The sequence below is a fragment of the Micropterus salmoides genome, unplaced genomic scaffold, assembly GCF_014851395.1.
Source record: "Micropterus salmoides isolate LMB-PRFRI ecotype aquatic unplaced genomic scaffold, ASM1485139v1 Ms_hic_scaffold_8, whole genome shotgun sequence".
NCBI classification, from domain to species: Eukaryota; Metazoa; Chordata; class Actinopteri; order Centrarchiformes; family Centrarchidae; genus Micropterus; species Micropterus salmoides.
Genome location: NW_024044570.1, coordinates 23,804,585 through 23,813,768, shown reverse-complemented (window position 1 = coordinate 23,813,768; position 9,184 = coordinate 23,804,585). Strand labels below are relative to the sequence as shown.

The 9,184-nt window shown below is 41.3% G+C and overlaps 1 protein-coding gene across 1 annotated transcript in view; it reads left to right on the top strand.

Moving 5' to 3' along the window:
• The first annotated feature begins 786 nt into the window (after positions 1-786).
• lrrc4ca (leucine rich repeat containing 4C, genome duplicate a) overlaps positions 787-9,184 on the top strand; it is a 55,073-nt gene continuing 46,675 nt past the window's right edge. The window contains exon 1 of the mRNA XM_038705021.1: positions 787-2,375. The gene's annotated coding sequence lies outside the window, so the exon portion shown is untranslated. The remainder of the gene's footprint in view (positions 2,376-9,184) is intronic.

The window sequence follows — 9,184 nt, the reverse complement described above, 5'->3', positions numbered from 1 at the left end:
CAGCTAGATGGACAGATCCCTGGTCTGGCATTCAAATGCTTTCTCACATCTACTATCACATGGTCTGTGGATGTATATACTCTTCCCAGATGGAACATGTTCTCAGTTTACTATATGCAAATTCATCCTTTTTTTAAAGCTCCATTTATGCACATTGTATAATATGACTGAGTTTAGCACAATATATGCCATACAGCAGGTTGCCCAAGATAAGTGAAGTCTCCTGTGTCAGCCACCATGCTTAAAAAATATGCAACTTCCATAATTCATAACACAGAGCCAGCGTTCATAACTGGGGTCTAAAGTGCCGAAGCCTGAGAGAGATTATTACACATAGTAATCTGTTTCCTGGATTGCCAAACTTGTCACAGTATTCCCCTCATGTGCTTTAATTCCATTCTATGACTGCATGCATGTTGTTCTCTTCACCATAAACAATTATGTAGGTCTCATATTGTACCCTACAGCGTTTTAAAATAAATAGTTGTAGTATATACTGTGTAACCCTATACAAACAAAACGTAGTCTGTCATGGGAGAGTAACCCAATGCGACAACCAGCCTGAGGCCACTATCACGCCATCACAGTCAGGCGAGTGGAGTCGGTAGGTGGCAGTCCTGTCCCATTTGCAAAAGACACATGGGATGAATCTCTCTCTGTCTCTCTCTCTCTCCCTGGTGCACATACACACACGTGGGTCCGCGCACAATCAATAATTTGCATTTGCTTGCCCTTATTAAAACTGACCAATGAATGAGAAGGCCAAAGGTCAACAATCAGTTAATTACTGCCAGTCTTCTGGGTGAGATTCACCTCTCCTGCAGTGAAGATATTTTTAGAGCGCTAGACGTTCAAACAGAGAAATGTGAAAACTGAAAGTGGGGGGAAACAATATTTCCTGCCCTTACTGCTACAGTCCTGCGGCTGACGGCAGCCGATCCACCAGCAGTGACTGGCGGAACACTCTCACTTGGAGAGATCAGCCTGTTAGTGGGAGGTAACCTCAGTGTCTGTCCATGCTGCGCCGTGCGTTTTATTTGGACACGTAAATGCCGAGCGCACTGAGGTACTGTAAAGCGCACCGATGGATGCTGCCTGCTTGCGCGTATTGGAACGGGCTAATTTGTGATAGCAGCTTAAAACACTACAGTCGACAGGAGAGAAGAAGACAGAGCTTGGACGACCAGAACTCTGTGGATAATAACCCTTAACGAATTTCTTACCCCTCATGTGTCACATCAATGCATAGGCGAGATGCATACGGAACGAGGGCGCAGAAGTGATGACTGCTGCCTTTGGTGAAGTAAAACTCACGTTCAGATAGGGTGAATCAAGGCTCGGCGCGGAGAACATGTAAAAATTTTAGGTCGTTGGTTTTTTTTTTTTTTGTTTGTTTTTTTTACAACGAAGGCTAATCACACTTAAAGCCGCTGCCTGAATTCTGAATTTCTGATGGGGTTTTAAAGGCTTCTTGAGGATATCTGCTGTATGTTTTTTCTTTTCGATGTTGCATCCAAGATTAACGCATTTTTCCTCTCGAAAATGGAGAACGGATCAGCCTAAAGAGAAGAGGGAGATATCGTTTTATCTCGACAACTTTATAAATTCTCCAATGTATGGGATACCTTTTCAACCACTAAACTGCGGGACTTCTTTCGTCGATATAACCAGGAGGGGAAAAAAGAAATAAGCATCTTGAAATCCGCACTGGGTTGTGAGGTGAAATCTAATCAGATTCAGCAGGGTTGACGACTAAGAAGTAACAGGGACTTGAAGAAAAGTTACATTTGAGAAAGACAGCGAGCGGGACGTTAAAATAACCCTACCTCTGCCCCTCAATGAATGGATGATGGTCTGCCATACAGACTAATGAGGGGCTTTTCAGGATGTATCTACGTGGAAATTGACCACATGGTTTCCCGTGCTCTACATGTTGTGGAGAGGTTACATTTTGAAACATTTAATTGAGATCTGAGAGCAAGTAAAAACAGTGCTACTCCACATTAACCTGACATCTGGAGAAAATGTGGGACCACAATGGGTATTGCTTTGCAGCGGGAGAGTAGTTTCAACAATGGCACTTGTGGGTGCCTCCGTGTTGTGTGAGTCCTGAAAAAGAAGAGGAGATATCGGGTGCATTATTATCACAGTGAGAGTTAATAGCATGTCATCCAGACTGATATGTGGATTATATACCACGTTGTTTTGAATGTGGGAACACAATGTGTCTGAAAAGAAATATCACCACGGATTCTGCAAAAATCGCCTGAGAATTGCGGATGTTTTTTCGATGCAGTTTTTGGGGAGGGAGCGGAAGAGGGACCGTTCTCCGTCTAAAGCAGAGATCCTGCAGCCCCCGCTCTCTTCTGGAACAAGTAAGTTAGTGTTTGTGGTGTAAAAAAATGTGTTGATTGCCTCCTTCGTCCTATAACATAACTAGGCTACCTTTTCAGCCTGTTATTCTTGTTGGATGTCCAGTGTTGTAGTTTGTCTTCTTTTCATGACTGCAATACTATTAATTAAATCAGGGCAAAGCATTCCCAAGGCTTTACCTTCACTGATACTGCTGTCTCTAACTAAAAGATCGCTAATCATGCGCTGATTTGGAAGAAAAGGAAAAGAAATGCGCGCGTTCGCGTGGGTCTGCTTGCGTTTCACTGCGCGTCCTTGAGTTGAATACACGAGCATCAAGCTTTGATGTCATGAACACTAAAAAAAAGAAAGAGTATAGCTTTTATACAGAACAGAGCAAGGCAAATATTTGTGAAAGCAGGTGTAAATATATGCGGGTACTTTTACTTTTCTCATTGTAAGATGCTCACAAGGAAATTGCAGTCAAACCATCCACCCATTCTCCCATTCATCCATCCAATACCTGCATGCTCTCAGCCTACATCTGAAAATCTGCCATATTTAGCACGCTATCTGCTACAGTAACCCTTGAGAAAAAATTATTACATAAATGAAATATTTAGTATTGGAATTTAAAATTCAAGGATTGCATCTTTGCATCAGGCATATTTGACTTTTGTCTATATCATCAGACACTGGTCTGTTTTTTTTTTTCTTCTTGTTCTTCTTTACATGGTACACAGAAGGCGCTTGTTCACTGCCTGTGTGGGAGCTGTCCTTCTTACATGGTGCTGAAATTTCTCAACTGAAGAAGACATAGATGTTGTAGTCCATGGCTTGAAATATGAGGCATGTAGTCATTTCCTAGTATGCAACGAAGCAACAGATGACACATTTGAGGGTTTATGTCTAAAGAAGTTAAACAAATAAGTTGTAGTTTACAGAGTTGTACTGCAAAAACCTCATTTTATAAGTTCAATAAATACATACATACTGTATTGGCTGAATAATATATTATAATGCCCCATTAGATCCATGAATTTTATCTATCTATTTATATTTATCCCCTCATCTGCCTCTCTGAATAAAGTATCAAGAATATTTTAGGATTAGCTTTCCCCTGAACAATGGTTAGTATAAGCATTTGTGTTACATTTTTAATATCAGTACTTTTCAACTCAGCAGCAGGTGAGCTTTAAAATAGATGTCTGTCATGTTGGATAAACCAGTGTTGGTGGTAAAAGCATAAATAGATGTGGCTGTCACTTTTCAGAGAAAGAATGAATTGTATCTCTCACCAGTGAAAGTGAGAAACATGGCGCACATTATTCAACTACTGAAAGAAAAGCCCTCCATATGATGGAGTGACATCACCTTGGGGAGACAAATTAGACTGCTGATTTTATGTTTTTGCCCTGTCAGAGGCTTAAGCGTGATAAATCCTCCCTACATATTCCCAAGATTGCAGTTGTTTGTTGGCAACTGGTGCAGAGTGATTCATACTAACAAGTAGAGAGACTACTCCTACTCCCCATTTAATACTCTTCAAACCTTCTTATCCCTGTGGAGATTTTCTTGGAGATGCTTGTGAGCTGTAGGTTTGGGATGTCATAGGCTGTTTAAATATCCATCCAACATAAGGAGCAACATATTTTAAAACTGACTGTTTCGCTGGGAAACTCTAGATCAGTGTTTGTTTATTTCACTAATGCTAGAGTGACAACAGCTGTATCCCCAGTGTGTCCCTATTAGTCCTTCTAAACAGTGGGAAACAGCCTTAGAGCAGGTGCAGCAGAAGGACCAAGAGGGACTTCCTGCTGCTCACACAAAGTCTTTGGCTTATTATGTTGCTACCATAGACATCTGTTTTATGTTAAATTTTTCAAGCCATTGTTGTCTGACTTATCTATTGAAAATCATTCCATGCAGCCGTGTCAGAAAATTAATGAACTTGTCAGCTGGAAAAGGGCACCACTGCAATAAGGTGCCAGGATCTTGCAAAGTGACAGACTGTATACCCATGTTCCCTTCCCACACTCCCTTTGTCATTTTTTTCCTCCTCAGCCTGTGACTCAGTTCAGATCAGGGCCAGCACTTCGTGCCATATAATAAAATGTTCATTTCTCAAATCGGATTAATCTCTGTAAAGCCCAGCTTAGGACACCATTAGCATTCATTCCTTTCACTGCCAGGGACTTGTATCAATAATGAAGCTACTCCTACATTTTTCATCTTCTCTGGGTATAAAATCTCTCAGGGGGTTTCATTCAACAAGAAAGCGAACAGTTACAGTGATCTGTTATCTACTCCCTTGCCTTTTGCATTGGGGGCTAGCAGTGCGATGCAGGGGGTCTGAAGTGGTAAGCCGGAAGCCCTAATGCAGGAGGTGAACAAAGACTTTATGTGAAAATGCGGATGAGGGCATCTGCATTATGGATTACAGATATTGAATTCAGAGCGCAAACCATATATTGGCATAAATTATGCTAAATATTGTTTGTTCATGATTCCACATTCAAATTTCTGTTGCATTTGACTTCCTACAATAGACTGTAGAGCATTCTACTGGAATTGGTAAAGGTTAATGTACACATGGATGTGTCCTTAAATTTGCAATGACAGCCAAGTTTAAGCACTGTGGCATGTTGTAAATCTAGTTTACTGACAAAGTTCATATATATATTGCAAAACAAACAAACGACAAAACAATTCATGTGCTTTCAAATATTATCTATCTTGCACCCAGCTTGTGACAATCCACGTAATTACTGAAAGTTAGCCCTTGTCAGCTCTCAGTGGAGAACATTTGGAAGTGTGTGGATTTTGAGGGGAAGCAGCAGTGATGTAAGTTGAAGCCTTTGCAAAGAGCATCACGGCTGATGATTGCTGCTTTTAAACATGGGGTCGGTCTGGTCGTGATTAATGATGCATAGTTGCAGAGGTAGGCAAGACGAGAGTCACCTCAAAGGAATTGATGTTTGGAAGATGCTTTCGCAAGCCAGCAGTGAGTAAGCTGTGACCTGATGGTCACTGACAGTGTTGCAAGTCTGCATCACAGGCAGCTATTGTTAATGTGATAAAAACCCACCTCTGTTTCTTTTAAACTGTGCTGCTGGTAGATGACATGCACAATGCTTTGAAGACAGTGTTGTGGTCAGATTTGTTGGCTGTAAAAATTTAGCAATTTTTCACCATTGTGTCACCGCAAACTCACTCAATAGCATCCCACATTGTCTTTTTTTGTAAAAAAAAACAACACAAAAAAAGATGTTGCCACTGCAGATGATCATCTGAACCCGAGACTGTTTGTTGTGCATGCTTGTATAATTTAATCTACTCTATCAACCAGACACAAGCAAGCATCTTGGACACAGCACATATACACGAACAGACATGAACGGTATCTGCAGTAGCCTCGCTCATTAGTCATCCTCTCCAGCATGTCTGGCTGAGTGCTCTGTCCGGGGAAAGAACAGCTGAGCGGGGGGACAGCCGCAGCACATTCCGCCAGTCGATGGATTAATCAATTGGTGTTCCAACTCAGCCCATCCATCTCAGGGAATAATCTGGGAGACATCATAAAAGTGCCATTCTGTCATTCTAGAGGCCAGAGAGCATTGCTCCTTTTTTTCCTGACTGTCTCTACACCAGCACTCTAATCGTGGGAGCAGGAGTGGATAAACTGGAATATAGATAAGTGTTTTCAGCATGGCAGCATTGAGAGGTGTTTGCTTGTGTTTTTGCTATTTTGAAAGGATACAGAAATATTTTTGCTGCTGTGACTCAGGGCTAAAAAGGATTTCGTCCAACTCCATCACTATCTCCTGTTTCTTCACTCCTTTCGTAACATTCAGCTAAGAGCACTGACCTGAATTCAGGGTGCATCATTACTCACCACTTGCCTTACATCACCCACCTTGCCAGTCGTGATGAAGGTGTCTTTTTGACTTAGTAATCCTCACCTTCCTCTTCGCTGTCAGTCTCTCTTTTCTTGACCTCACTAATGTCACATGGTGCTAAAATGAGAGTGACAGCACCCGAGGTAGGACTGATGTGACGCCTCTGTTAATAACTGCTTGCATGTAAACAGACAAAACACAATCTTCCTCACACCCACATTAACAGGAATATATATATGCACCACAGAGGAGTCATTCTCCCTGCCTTCGGGGCACCTGGGCAGTGTCTGTTTAAAGTGATACTGGCTGTGGCCACTACATTAATTCCTGCTGCTAAATTAAAAGGTTAAATGGGGCTGGGAAAGGGTAGCGGGCTATCTCTAGCCTCCCTTTATTTGTCCAGACTGTGCCTTATGGAGGTAAGATAAGTCCTCTTTAGAAAAAAATCAAAGGACAATAAAAAGAAAATTGAAGTTAAGGTAGGGAAGGAGACCTTCCTCTCAAGCGCTGTCTTCTCAATCTTTTGTTGTTGACAGTGGAATTTAGAGTGAGCTGAGCGTGCTCGGTGCTCTAAACACTCAAAGTTAAAAACATTTGAACTGGAGAGATGCCCTTCAAACTGGTTTTTAGTGGTCGCATAGCAACAGAGCCATGCCTAGCGCATCCCCAAGCAGCTTATGAGCTGCTAGCTGAAGAAGAGCTTGTCACTGGACACCAGCCTTCAGTGACAAAACCAGTAAGAATTTGGATTTAATACTGTAGGCTATTTCAAAATGCATAAACCATTAGTCTGCTGGAAATGATGGTTATTACCTAGGTTCATTAATGTGAATGTTCTTCACATGCAGCCTGTATCCTGTCAACCAAATCGCTCAAATTGGTCAGTCTGAGAGGGATTATGGAAGACAAAGAAAAGCTGTGTTTTAGTAGACACAAGCGTGTGTGTGTGCGCGCAAGAGGATGTACTGCTTACCTTTTAACTTGTGTTGTTTTTGAGATGAAAAGAAATTGCCCTGTAGCTGTAATGGATACTTGACCTGTTAGAGCTGATGTGCTTCTCCCAGTGGAGAAGAAGCATTTCTTTCAGTGTTTTGTCCATAACAAATTGCAAGATTTATCTGCAGGGGTAGTTGCAAAGATTTTGTACTTTTCACTAGGGTCCACTTAATGTTCAGTACAATTTACGCATATGAAATCATACAGGAAACCTAGAAGTAGGTTGTACTGAAGGGCAAAAAATTAGGGCTGTACGATTAATTGCATTTGCGATATTAGTCGCTGTACCTTGACTTGTTGTTGTGCAATGGCCTTAAGCTTGACAGAAGCTGACACTACAGAAACTTTAGTGTCACACAGGGAATGATAGTAGAACTTTTAGTAGCGGGTAACTTTTAGTAGGTAACTTGGTGGTGGTGGAATCGTCAGGCCATCCGCCGCTTTGAGGGACAGGAAAAATGCACAACAGAAAGACACGTGTAGTAAGGTAAGCGTATTTTGGCGATCGGCCACGTGATCTGTCACACACACAGCAACCAGTCAGCTCAGAAAATATCTGTGACGGCCTTTCAAACAAACTCAGAAGTCCGAAAGAGGCCCAGTCTGTCCCAAATTACAGCCTGGTTACAGCCAGTGTGCTGCTTACTAACATCAGAGGCTGCAGGGGTGGGGGAACTCTGGTGTTGTCGGAGAATTTCTGGGCTTGTCTATTAAACACGAGAGGCGTCACTTGGTTTTATTTTCGTTGGCCAACTTTTGAATTGAACCTCAAACTGAGTATTTTTTGTTTTCTTGCTGGGATAGAGAAAGATGGACTCCTAAGAGATTTGAACTGAGATAAAGACTCATTCATTTGTGGTTGAACTTTGGGTTTTGTATTGACCGCTTATTGTATAATACACTGTGGTGAACTTAGTTTTTCTTGTGGTCTGTATGTAGGCCGACCTGATGATATTACATCATATTATTTAATGTCATGACTCAAATTATCTTTCTCATATTATTATAATTTGATACTTCTTCTCCACCATTGCTCGTGATAATAATTCATGCAATTCATGCATCACCCAATTTCATCATAACACAGGCCTGACCAACAAGAAAGAACATATAATATATTTAATCTATGTAATATTGGTTCTGTCCCAACTTTGCAGCTGTTGCAATGTGCATTAAAACAAATTAAGCTTCAGCCTCCCTTTGAGAACACCTAGAAGCTGTTATATTAAAAACCAATGCACTTCTGTAGCCTTCATCAGGGTTTGACCGATGAAGGCTGCTGAACTAGGCTGCACTAATACCTGCAACAGTAACCTACTCTTATCTTGCTTTGACTAATTGGCATAGACAGCTGTTAATTAATTGTTTAACTAATAAAATGAAATCTAATAACTTCTTCTTTGTGGAGAAAGACAGAAATGTAGAGACAGAGAAATGTGCATACATTTGTACAGAACGTCAAGTATAACATCAACATTGAAATGGCGTGTTTGTTTTTCATGATTGTGTGTGTGAATTCAGTTTTGATAATCATAGTTTGCACAGTGTGATAATGTGCTATCGAGTGTGAGTGTAGTGTTGTAGTCAAGACCACCCAAACCGAGACCAAGTCATGACCAAGACCAGAGTTTATCAAGACCGAGACAAGTCCGAGACTTTTAGGGGCTGAGACCAAGTTGAGACCAAGACCAGTTTCCCATATTACGTGACACACATTAAAAGGTGGAATGAGATCATAGGTACTTCTCAAATTGATCTGAAAGATCCACATTCCCATTAAAACACCCACATACAAACACTAAGAGCTGAAATCAACATAAGCATTGCTTTTCCATGCTTACCATTGCGGGTAGAAGTGACAGTCGTTTACGGGAACAACACATTTTTAATTAGGGTTATTGGCTGCATTTGAAGCAATATGTTTTACATCCAATCAA